Here is a 12517-nt window from a genome sequence, read left to right on the forward strand (position 1 = left end):
TACAATGTACACTATGAAGATAAGTTATTTTTATTTTAGCTTTAGTTAATTAAATGATTTTTTTGTTAACAGCAAAAGTACTGGCTAGGTGTCAAATACTGTACTTTCCAGAAAAGTAAAGAAATTGCTTCCTACAGAACAATTTAATATCAAGATTCAAAACCAAAGTTCTGTTGAGTATAATAGAATAAAGTCCTTCATTCTATAATTTTGCAAAATCTATCTGAATTAGTTGAAGAAGGATTTATTAACAAGCAAACTGTGCCTGTTCTCTTCATGTTGGCATAGATTTTTGACAGATTGGCTCTTTGCCTCGTTTTAACCCTGACTAACTGCATGTCTGGTGTTTCAGGACAGAGCCGGTTAAAGTAGAATTTGAAAATGTACATAGTACTATAAACCATAGTGGACAATATCATGAAATAGTAGTTAGCTCTACTACTTTGCAACTTCAGGGATCAGAGTTTAAATCTCAGTCCATTTTCTTCCCACATCCCAAAACCATGCAGATTAGGTTAGCCTATGACTTCCTGGAACCTTGTCTACACCTCATTCTTACCTGGTCCCAAATGCTGCTAGGGTAAGCTGTGGCATCCCACAAACCTCCTGAACTAGATTGGGTGAGATTTCCAAATAGATGGATGGATATATGATGCAAGTCAAATGGGATCTGAGAATATAATATATATACTAAATGATGTTATTACTTTAAATATGTCTGTTTGGACAATGGCATGACAATTTCATTGCATGTAATGAATTTTGCAGCAGCCATTAAAGTTCATTTAGTTATTAATCTTATGACCCATGATTTTAGAAATACAAATATTAATCAGATTTTGACAATGCAGAATGCTAGCTTTGACACACATTTTAAATGAATACACTTTTTCCTAAGAAAGCAAGTAAATCTTTTGAAAAGACTTAACCGACTGTAAATCTTAACTTGGCTAGAAGGAGAAAGTAAGACCAGAAATGAAAGACAGAAATGGTGATTATGAGATAAGACTAACTGTGCACACATTTGTGAACAAGTCACCCAGCAACCCCTACCAGACAGGGAACAAAGACTTGTAGAGGTAGGCTGAGAGAGACTACAGAGCTTTTGTATTATTATTTGAGTTGTATATTGGGCTCTCCTTTTTTCAGTCCTTTCCTGAGTGCTTATTTTGTTAATAAACCACTTTTCTTTTTTACTTTGGTCTCTTGTCATCATTCTGGGTTCAGGGCCACTAAGGGATTATCTCCTTTTGTTTACACATATTTTCAAAAACATGGATATTAGAAAAAAAAAAAACATTTGAACGTTGAGTCTTGCTTGTATAAAAGGAAATCTTAAGAATTAAATTACTTAAAAATAAAAAATCTTTAAATACTGGTAACTGATAATTTTTTTTATTAGAATACATAAGCATCTAAGTTTTACTCCAACATTAGTATAGCAGGGCTAGTGTTACAGTAAGTGTACATAAATATTATTTGCTGTGTGGTATTCACATGCATTGATGACTGGCCCAGGGTCAGTCAGATAACATCCTCTTAGTAAAAACCTTTCTCATCTATCTGGACCTTCACACAGATAGAAAATGGTGATTTACAGCCACATTATGCTTCAAACTTACTTTTCTCAACTAAAATGTAGAAGGAGGAAATATTTCAATCCTCTTTGGATTTTTGCACATGGTCATAGTAATAGCTGGCAGACAGTAATCATGTAGAAATCTATTATTGTGTACTAATAATGCTAATTTTATACACATTCTATTAAAATATAACCAGGTTTCTGAGTCATGTTTACCCTGAATTAGAAAAAATGGGTTTAATAGACAGCTTTACAAATCAAATCCGTCTTTTTTCATTAATCTTGTATATTTAATAGACTACACTCTGTTGGTGAGCAGAGTAGTGGATTAATTTCAACACAGTGAAAATGTATATATAAATTGCACAGTTGTAAGTGTAGCCCAGCATATGGCATCTTCTTTTTGGATGGTTTCTCCAGCCTTTAGGATTGTGATTTAGTGATATGTTCAAATAAGGATGACTTCAGTTTTGTATATAAATCATGTTTGTATAATTTCTCACAAAGTACCTTTCTCTTCTCTTCTAAATCCATGACCACTGCTCATTACCCTCCCCAAACAATTGCCCTTACTTCTTCTCTTTGCCCCTTCTATTTTTTTATTTAGCCTCTCTTTTCCCCTCTCTAAATCGCTCTCTTTCTGTAATTCCGCTCTGACCTAGTTAGTGAATCTCCCTGTGAAATATTTTTTCTACCTCTTTGACTGACAGATAATTCGTGGGTGGTTCAAGAGCTGTTTTTTTCCTTCCATAGAGAAAGAACATTTTTAGAAACCTCACAATATCTCTCTGCTTCCTTTCATTCTCACTTTATTTACTGCTTTCTCTGTATAAATGTATTTTCTGTTACTGGACTTTTTGGTAAATTGTCTTTTGGAGAAAGAAGGAGGTAGGTAAGGAAGCAAATATGAAAGAAAAGTGTGCATTTAATCCTGATAGAAATTCAGCCATATACTGAAGAGGCTGCTCCCACTGAATATATTAGAACATAACTGATTGGGGGAAACTAGTGACACTACTTACCGTATGGATGTAGAGCTCTAAGGGTAAAGCAGACTGTAATATTTGTTTATTTTTTTTAACTGTTTCATCATACCTTCTTAATATTCAGTTATTACTATTCCCTCTTCTTCAAACAATTTTTGTTTCTTCATTTATGTGGTCTTTTCTCTTAATTTCTTCTCCTGTCTCTTTTATCCTGTTTTCTTGCAAATTAATCCTATCCTGCATCTCTTCCCTTCCTGTTCAATCATACATTCCATTTATCTCTGAAAAACCCTCCTCCGATCCTTTTATTTCCTCTCTCTCTATTTCTCTCCACCTTCTCTCAGTGCCACCCCTTATCTAGTAATCATTCTTTTCTTTAGTCACACTTCCATTCTTACAGTTCCAACAAATGCTTGAATTAATCTCACTTTCTCTTGCTTAGTCCTGCTTCTGTATCTGCTTGCTGCATTTCCTCTGTTTTTTTTCATTATTGTGTCTCCTCTTCAGCTTTATTTTATTGCCATTCTTATTTTTCTATTCCTTTTTCTATATAATCTGCTTACCATCATTCTTTACCAAACTCTTCCCCCTCATGATCCTTTATAGCTTTAACATCTTCATCAGTTAGTTCATTTATGATTCGAGGAAGAAACAGAGTCTCTCCCACTCCTCTCTCTCAACACTGCGGGGGTTAAAGGTCGAAGTCGTAGGCTTGTGGTTACCAAGGAGACATGAGAGCTAGCCCCCCCAAAGGCAGTAAAGCTCTGATTGGTTGTAGCTCTAAATTCTTTGGAATGATCCCAAATGGAGGAAACCATTGGGGTGGGGGAGAAACAGAGGTTGACTATTCAATCTGAAGCAAAAAAATTTGTGTGAATATTTTAATATAAGAAGACTACCACAAAGACGTCCTCTTCTTAGTGCAAAAACATTTTCTCTTTTAGTCAGTTTAAAGAAATACATATTTGACCAACATAATTAATATTATATACATAGATAAACAGTAATGTAATAAACAGTGATTAAAATATTGAAGACATACAGCTTAAATAAACCTTTCAGTCAGGAGACCTGCTTCCATGTAAAGGCAACATGTATTTAGCATATTTTTTGGTATTTGGTACACTGTTTTAATCCCTGAGAGGAAACTATCATTTCAGATGACCTATGGAGTATGAGTTGTTATTTAAAAAAAAAAAACATTTCAAAGTACACAGAATATTTTAAAATAAAAAAGTCATAAATCTTTGCCATGTTACTTATGTATTGATTCTATTTAAAAGCATTACGTGTATAACTGGAATAAAGACAAATATGTATATCTGCCTGTATCTGGTAATATCAGTTGAAACTGAAGACTCTTATTAAAGCACAGTAAATCTATTTTCAAAATACAATAAAATAGTGGTCGAGTAAAAAAAAAATACACTAAAGAATATTCAGATAACTTTTGCCAGTAGTAAACACTATACATTACTGTCTAAAAAAAGCTGTCTGATGATCTTTGGTCAGCTGAGGCAATTCAAGCATTTCTCTTATTATGCTCAAGTGAGCTAAAAGGTTTTGTAATTTTGTCAGTTGCTTTATTGAGGTCATTTTTCTAGGGTTTAAACCTTGTTGACAAGGCTTTTAAAGAATTGGAAAATAAAAGGGCCAGAAGATGCTTGTTCAGCTTTTCTTCACTCCTGTTTAAATTAAGATAAAATTAATTTACCAGTCCATCATGACCAAATACACACTGCTTCCTATCCATAGCCTTTTATACTCAAAATAAAACAACACAACCAGTTAAAATTAGTCAGATTGAAAGCCAGTCAGTACAATCTCTCTTGCATCTGTGTAAAAGCTATAATGTAACATAGTATCTTCAGACCCACTTAATCTAACTCAGGGTTACCAATGCTAATGCCTATCATCACAGAATCAGGTGCAAAGCAGAAACTAACCCTGGATGAGGCACCGATTCATTGCAGTGCTTACAATACACGCAACCAATTTAACTTGCACATCTTTTACATGCAGGAGGAAAAACCAGAATACCCTGAAAAAAAAACCCCTCATAGACGGAGGGAGAACATGCAAACGCCACACAAGCAGGGCATGGGATCTGAACCCTGTATGATGGATTCAACAAATGCAGTAAAAGCAGTGCAAAGTGTTAAATATGCACATGTTAAACAATTGAAATTTGAAAGAAATTATGAACTAGTCTGGGTTTGCAAACTGTGCCTCAGTCACCATTATGTCTCCTAGTTTCCATTTTGCCAAAATGTTAATGTATTTTCAACACCTTGATATACTTGAAGAATGTGACATGTTTTGCTGAGTGTAGTACAAAACAGTCTGCCTGACCTCTATTCATTTTCATTTTGGTTTTGAAGCACTAGGAAACAGTTTTCTACTTTAATTGTCTTTTAAATAGTTTTCCTTGAATATTACAATGAAAAAAAGTCCTGTAAGGGTACAAATCACAGGTTACTTTATACAAGTCTTAGTTTAATTTTACCTGCTTGTAAAATTACCTGTAATGATGCGGCAACAAACTGTAAAGTATTTGAAATAAATAGATGGTCAAGTACATGGCACTGTATTTTGCTTCCTCCAAAGCTAGTTTGAGCCCTGACTGAAAACATTTTGTGTGGAAACTGTTTTTTTTTTTTGTGGGCTTCTTTTATGGCCTATGTCTTCATCTTTGTGCAACAGCAGGCTGTGATGTTAATGTACAACTGCAAATTGGCATAAGCGAGTACTCATGTGTGCATTCAGAGCTGGACTGTATCATGTGTACACTGCTGCCAGGATAGGTTTCTGACTCCTTTTGACCCAGTCATGAAAAAAGCAGGCTAAAAAATTAACAAAAGGATGAAAGTGCACACATTTTTAACAGATGAGGATGAGAAAAAATCCTCTGCCTTCAACATGAAACAGTGCTAATTTGTTTAGAAAAGTATTAAAATATGACACCCTGCCCAGGATTTGTTCCTGCCTTGTGCCCTGTGCTGGCTGGGATTGGCTCCAGCAGACCCCCGTGACCCTGTAGTTAGGATATAGTGGGTTGGATAATGAGTAGGTCTGATGGGTGGGATATTTCTGCGTTGACAGTAAAATAAGAACATTTTTAATTACCCATCTTGTACATTGGTCTGATCATTGAGAAAAATTAATCAATTAATATTCCATCATATTTAAAATTGTGTACATTTATGTATATAAAGGACTATCATTCATGCTTATGTCTCATCACAAGCCACCTGCCATATAAAAAGTGTAATCTTTCTGAAAGTAAGTTAAATAAATTTGATTTTACAATTTCAAAAACAACACAAATTTGCACTTATATTTCTGATACAGCAACAGGCAAACAAACAGTAAAATTAAATGAACGGCTCTATCACGTGCAAAGAATCTGTTGATTGTGTGGCATACAATTTTATTTAGAAATGATCTTTCTTGTGCAAGTATAAGTGTATGTGTAATTATTATTGTTGAAATATACACTTTTATGTTTCTAAAAGAAAAATATAATAAAGTTACAATATGATAAAGTGGGATAATAATCATATTGACAGTTATGTATTTGTTTAAATAACTGTATCTCTTGGCGTTAAAAAAGTGGGAAATGCCTACTTATTATATTAATGGAATGAACACCAACAGCCACAATTTGGGTAACATAACTAAATTTCAAACTTAATTAAGAGATTATACATTGAACTGTAAACATAAAGTAAACATTGGAGTACATGTACCTACAAATTGTCATACAAAGGTGTTTATAGATTAAAAAAATATAGAACTTTACATCTTTAAAGTTGTGTTTAAAAATGCTAAACAGACGCGACTGATCATTATGCTGGCTACCATGGTACATTTAAAAAGATCTCAAGATCTCCCAAGACTTTGAGAGAGGACTAATTGTAGAGGCACACATTGAAGGCACAAAAGTCAGATTTACTGATATTTCAATATGAAGAATGTCCGAGAGGATGCCAGCAAAAAATTGGTTGAAAGACTTTACTAGGTAGAGGTAAAAGAATGTAAACACACACTCCTTGACTGTAATGTCCATGCACTGATGTGAGGGCACCTGAAAAGCAAATAACATCCATTGCTGTATCAATTCATTGATAATGCCAGTCTAAGGTAGGAACAAGGCAGTTTCATTAAGGACATTCTCAGAACCTCACAGGGAACCATACTATGTTCAAGCTGTGGTGAATAAACCATTCATTACAGCTAAAAGTGCACATGTTCAATTCAAGTAGTTGAGAGAATGTTGAAGAACAGGAAACCATATGGACATATGATTCACTCTTCACATTGCCCCCCTCAAGAAGATGAGTACATTTGTGATAAACATCAAAAAATGTCCACCATCCCAAATTCTGCTTTCTCTCTGCTGACTCTGGTGTGGTGTGTAGTGTATTGTCCTAGCATGGCTAATGGCATAATGCTTCCTGTAGACAGCAGAATCCATCATTCATCCATTATCCAACCCGTTATATCCTAACTACAGGGTCATGGGGGTCTGCTGGAGCCAATCCCAGCCAACACAGGGTGCAAGGCAGGAAACAAACCCCGGGCAGGACGCCAGTTTACAGCAAGACAGCAGAATAAATATCAATAAATGCAAAGCAATGAATATAGCAATGAAGTATTCCTATCCTAAGGAAATATTTCCTAGAATGACTATGCCTTCATCATCTTTACCAGATCTCAGCCCAACTAAGCACTTATGAGAAATTTTGCACTCTGATTTCTGCCACAATTATCAAAACTGGAAATGATGGAGATTTTTATGAAATGTTGATGTCACATCTGTCTGTAGTCCAGTTCAATGAACCTTAAATAACTATGCATATTAGATTCAATCTATTCTGGTGGCTTGTGGAGACGTAATGTCTTATTTACATAGGCTTTTTCTTTATTTTGGCTGTTACCTGTATGTTGGCAATGATGAATCTAGAAGCAGACTGTTGTTGAATCTAGCTACTTATGGAAAACAAGCTACACAGTTATATGTCCCTGAAAGAAGAGGCCACAAACTAAGTGACACACACATACACAGGCACTAAGTACACACGCTTGTTTGTTTTTTTATCAGCAAAATCCTTTTACAAAAAAGAAAGCTTCTTATAAAAGGCATACTTCACAGCATTTGCATCTTTCCCTAATAAAAGATTTTAAACACTCATCATGTTGAGTCTAACCTTAAGAAACGTGATGGCAAAACTCGATCATTTACCTTTGCATTTTTAAATTCCATTGACAGTTTTACCAAATCATGCCACAGCACTGCTGCCTCAGAGCATGAGATGCATAACGTATGTCCAGCTCTTTAGATGTTGTTAAAATGTTTCCCTGCATGTGTGGTGCATTTTTTTCCAAGATACTCCTGTTCCTTGTTCTCAAAAACCCATTCCCAACCATAGGCATGTGTTAGTGTGTGTGTCGGCCCCAAGACTGGTATTCCAACCTTATTTGATTTATGCCATGGACTCACTGTACCCGATATATGTCCCTTCTCAGTACAACCCCTTATTTGCTGAAATGTGCAACTTTGAAGTGGGGACTAGGATCGAAATTAAATGTATGCTTAGCAAGACCCACACGCATGCAGCAAATTTTCATACGGCTCCTTTTACAATCACCATTTGCAAGAAAAGTAGTGTGGACTCGAACGTGTGTGTGGAGGGGAAAAATAATAACTACTGTAAACCCTTGCTCTGCTAATGTCATGTCTTTGAATACATGTATGACAGAGGTGCACAGTGCATATACTGGGAACGAACAAGAATGCAAATCGTTCCTTCTTATTGCGCAGGCTTAAAATCTTTCTCACGGCTGAAACGTGAATGCCCTCCCCTGATTCATGCATCTGCAGCGCGGACGACATGAATTGCATCTCAGAGTAATCGGACCCAGCATACCTGGGCCGGGCCTATCGGGATTCGAAATACCTCACGGGTTACAAATTGTACATTTTATGAATGCATTCTTGGGAGGGAAAATCCTACCGCCGGACTTGCCCTGCGTATCCTTAACGATCGAGAGTCGAACACTGAAGCAAGCGATATGCGCGATCCCGCTGGCGTGGGCTGCTGTACTCCCCCCACCCATTCGTGGCCGCGCATCGCCGGTCCCTTCTCTACCCGGTCCTGCAACCTTGCAGTCGGTGCTGGAGAGACTGACGAGGCAGAGGGATGCTTTAAAGACGCCGGGTGCTGATTTGCTGCTGCTGCATTTGAGCAGCCATAACGGGGTGGGGGACCCGGTCTGCTCGTGAGCACTGGGGACAGATCGAGATCGGAATGGTATAACGTTGCAGTCTCCGATATCAAATTACCGTCACACCAAAAGCTGCTTTTTTTTCTCCTTCACTTGGCAACACCCTAAATTGTGCGCACAAGCACACCGCCAGGACGCAACAAGTGCTGTTTCATGCAACAATGTTGTATAGCCCAGTTGAGAAGCAAAGCGGGCTGTAGCGAGCCGAGCCGGCCCCCCTGCAGCCTGTCATACAGCAAGCTCAGCACCACGCGGGTGGACCCTGTTGCTTTTGTCAATTTACGGGTCTCGCGCTTCTGCTGGATAATACAGACTTGAACACGAAAAAGGGGGAATATTCAATATAAAGATAAAAAGTCAATCCAAACCATGACCAGAGATAGCTGCCAGAAACGGAATAACGGAGAGCAAAGCAGAACCGGAGGCGGCGATATTGTCAGCACTGAAACAGGAATTATAAAGGCGGGAGGAGGAGAGACAGCGGCGGCTGAGCTGGCGGCGTCGGTCCCGGGAGCTGATGAATCTGAAAGGAAAGAAGCGCTGCTGGGCGGCCGCGGACGGCTGGGTCAACCAAACTTGCGGAAATCGGAGTTGTAACAGCGGGAGGCGATCAAGCAGCCACCTGATAAAACGCACTTCGTCCATGTTCATGTTAATGTTTTAATTTGCTCAGGAGAAGGCTACCATTAAGACACACTGTCGCCGTCTGCCATGCCGGCGCTGGGTCACTGCACCCGGATCCATTGCTCCTACTCCTAGCGCCGGGCTGCCTGGGAAAGGAAGCTACTCCAAGATGTACAATGTTTGCTTATTGCTACGTGGGTGCCACATGACGGTCCCCTTTAACTAATCCCAGCCCTGAGTACAGTGCTATTAATAAGCTGGTAAGAGCCCTTTCTACAAAGTCCCGGGCCACCGAAACTACGTAAAGAGAAGAGGCCGGGTAATGGGTGCGAGTCGGGAGAGGGGACGCTTGCCCGAGCATGGGGAGGGCTAGAGGCATCTCGAAATAGTACATCTAGAACACGTTCTGAATTCACTTTGCTCCAGGGCTGTCGTCGAGGTCATTGAGTGCAGCACTGCTGGGGTGAACAGCACACCCCACAGGAAGATGACCCCTTTTGAAGTTAATGGGTGTTTACTGGCAACGAGAATAGGCATATCTTCATTCATTAGCGGGCACGAGCTTGGGTACTGGTTCTAGACACGGGGGCGCACAAACAGCTTTTGAGCAAATTGAGTCGTGACGGAGGTTAGGTAACATAATTAGGAAATCAAAGAACCGCTTTGTTTGTCCAGGGTATGTTAAATAATGAAAAGGGGGAGGGAGTAGTCTGGGTGGGGTACCTGCTGATGAGACGCACATGGTAAAATATATAAGGTATATCAATCATTTCCATATTGTAGTTATGGTAGATGATACTTAATATCTATCTATCTATCTATCTATCTATCTATCTATCTATCTATCTATCTATCTATCTATCTATCTATCTATCTATCTATCGGGCTATCTGGCTGTCATTCATGTATGTTTCTTCTCATTTTACAGTTCACTCTGTCCATTAGTTATACTCACCTTTGGATGCTTTTGCAGTGTATATTCGCATAAAATACAAAATAATCTTGTCATATACTCCAGGATTGTAAGAGTGGATATTTGTGCCCAGATATGCACCATAATTTATTTGCTGTAAATGTTTTTGAGTGCAACACTTATGCATTTTAAACAACATGTTTAATTGTGTTGTATTTGGAGATCTGTACTGAGACCTGTTTAATATATTGAAAGTTGTACTTGCTTTCCCAAGGCATGTCTATATGTGTTGTGCCACTTTCAGTAGGGAGAGATGATAAAATGAAATTATTCAAGAAATATCCAACAAGTGGTGAGGATGCTGCACAAGGAGATAGCTTTGTGTAAACTGTATTTGAAATTCATTGTATATTTTCTTGTATTTGAAGAGAGTGTAATAAACATTTCCTGCGTATTTTTGATATTAATATCAGGACTTCACTTGCCTGATAATGACATATTGTTCATACACCTAGCACATGCATGATTTTATTGTATTATGTACTCTCAAACTAACCTTATAAATAGCATGCAGCAACTGTCTTCAATAAGACACAGACACATGCATGTCAGTATTTTTTTTGTTTAAAAACGGATACAGATACATTAGTAGAAATACAGTTGACACAATAAGCCATAGGCAGTAAATCTTACAATTATATATCATATAGTTAGAAAGAGCCATTCTGATATGCATATCTTAATGAAAAATGCATCAATTTGTGGAAGAAATGTTGGCTATAGGGGGCTCCACTTGAACAACTTGGAATAAAAGTTCATAGTGCAACCTTGCTTAATTGTGGGATCATCATTGTTATTAGAGATACTTTACATGTTTTATCTAGATTTCTGAATGCTATTTGTTGGGCAATTTAAAACCAAAGATAATCATGACGGTGTGAGAGCAATAACTATATTGTTAGTCTTAACAATTATATGAGGTTCCATATTCCTTGTCTCCTTTAAGTGTATCTTGTTATGTGTCACAGTCGTAAAAATACTTTAGTGGGATGTAAAGAAATATATTTGCACAGATGTTTTAGTGTATAACAAACATATATATTAGTTGTATAATGGTGTATTTGTAGACGACTTGTAACAGACATCAAGCCCAAATGTTAAACATTACCCATTAGTCTTGGCAAGTTACAATATAAGATGTGTTAGGTTGCTTTAGGTCTTGATGTATATGAATGAGAACCAAATGTACAAAGGACATTTCTTATTCTCAGTATGTGCCAAGCAGGAAGTGTGCGAGCTGTGTAGGTGTTTCAATGTCAGGAGAGCTCAGCGTATGTGTGTGTGTCAATCAGTCAAGGAGAGTGAGTGTAGGTGTTTCAGTATCAGGAGACCTCACTGCATTTTATCCTAATCCAGACACAGATGGCTCTTCAGAATAATGTTCATATATCACTTTTGCTCCAGTGACATTAAAATGCATGTTTTATTGGTACTGGCAGGCTGCTTACTGGTGTTACTCAAAGTATCATACCTGTTGAGTACATTTAGGTTAAGGGTCAAAAATAGGTAATTATGTGGAAGATTTTGACTATTTTTACTATTGAACTTCTTATAATGACCAAAATTTGTATTTAATATACCTTAACAATGCTTACATTTGAATGTATCAGATAAGTAATACCAACATTTTAACTGTAGGTATATATATCAATGTCTTTTGATTTGTTTTGGTGGTTTTGTATTTATGTGCATACATTGGATTTATGTGTATATGTTACTGTTAGTTTGATTGTGGATTTTTATTAAGTTACTGTGTATTTGTGTGTGTATACATTTATATGATGGTTGCAGCCTCACTGCTTGTGTGTACGTATGTATGTGTGCGTGTCAGTGCCAGCCTGATTGCGCCTCACAATCTGGTCACACTCAGAGAAATGACTCTGGAATGTTTCCATGGAAACAAAACGAAGAGAAAGAATTTCAACTGGTAATCTGTGACAAAAGAGAGAAAGAGAGGGTAAAGAGAGAGGGATTCAAAGAAAGAAGTGTAGAAAGTAAGATAGACAGACACACGGAAAATCATATTGCAGCATTAGTTAACCATTTCATTTCCACATAAGATCC

At 37.4% G+C, this 12517-nt stretch overlaps 1 protein-coding gene across 13 annotated transcripts in view; it reads left to right on the forward strand.

Moving 5' to 3' along the window:
- LOC120539167 (ras/Rap GTPase-activating protein SynGAP-like) overlaps nt 1–12517 on the forward strand; it is a 181772-nt gene that overhangs the window by 130807 nt on the left and 38448 nt on the right. The window contains exon 1 of one of the 13 annotated variants that reach the window (XM_039768992.1): nt 8712–9740. The exons of the other annotated variants lie outside the window; for them this stretch is intronic. The gene's annotated coding sequence lies outside the window, so the exon portion shown is untranslated. Of the gene's footprint in view, nt 1–8711; nt 9741–12517 lie in introns of those variants that run through there. 13 annotated transcript variants of the gene reach the window in all.

The sequence above is a fragment of the Polypterus senegalus genome, chromosome 11, assembly GCF_016835505.1.
Source record: "Polypterus senegalus isolate Bchr_013 chromosome 11, ASM1683550v1, whole genome shotgun sequence".
In the NCBI taxonomy this organism is placed as follows: domain Eukaryota; kingdom Metazoa; phylum Chordata; class Cladistia; order Polypteriformes; family Polypteridae; genus Polypterus; species Polypterus senegalus.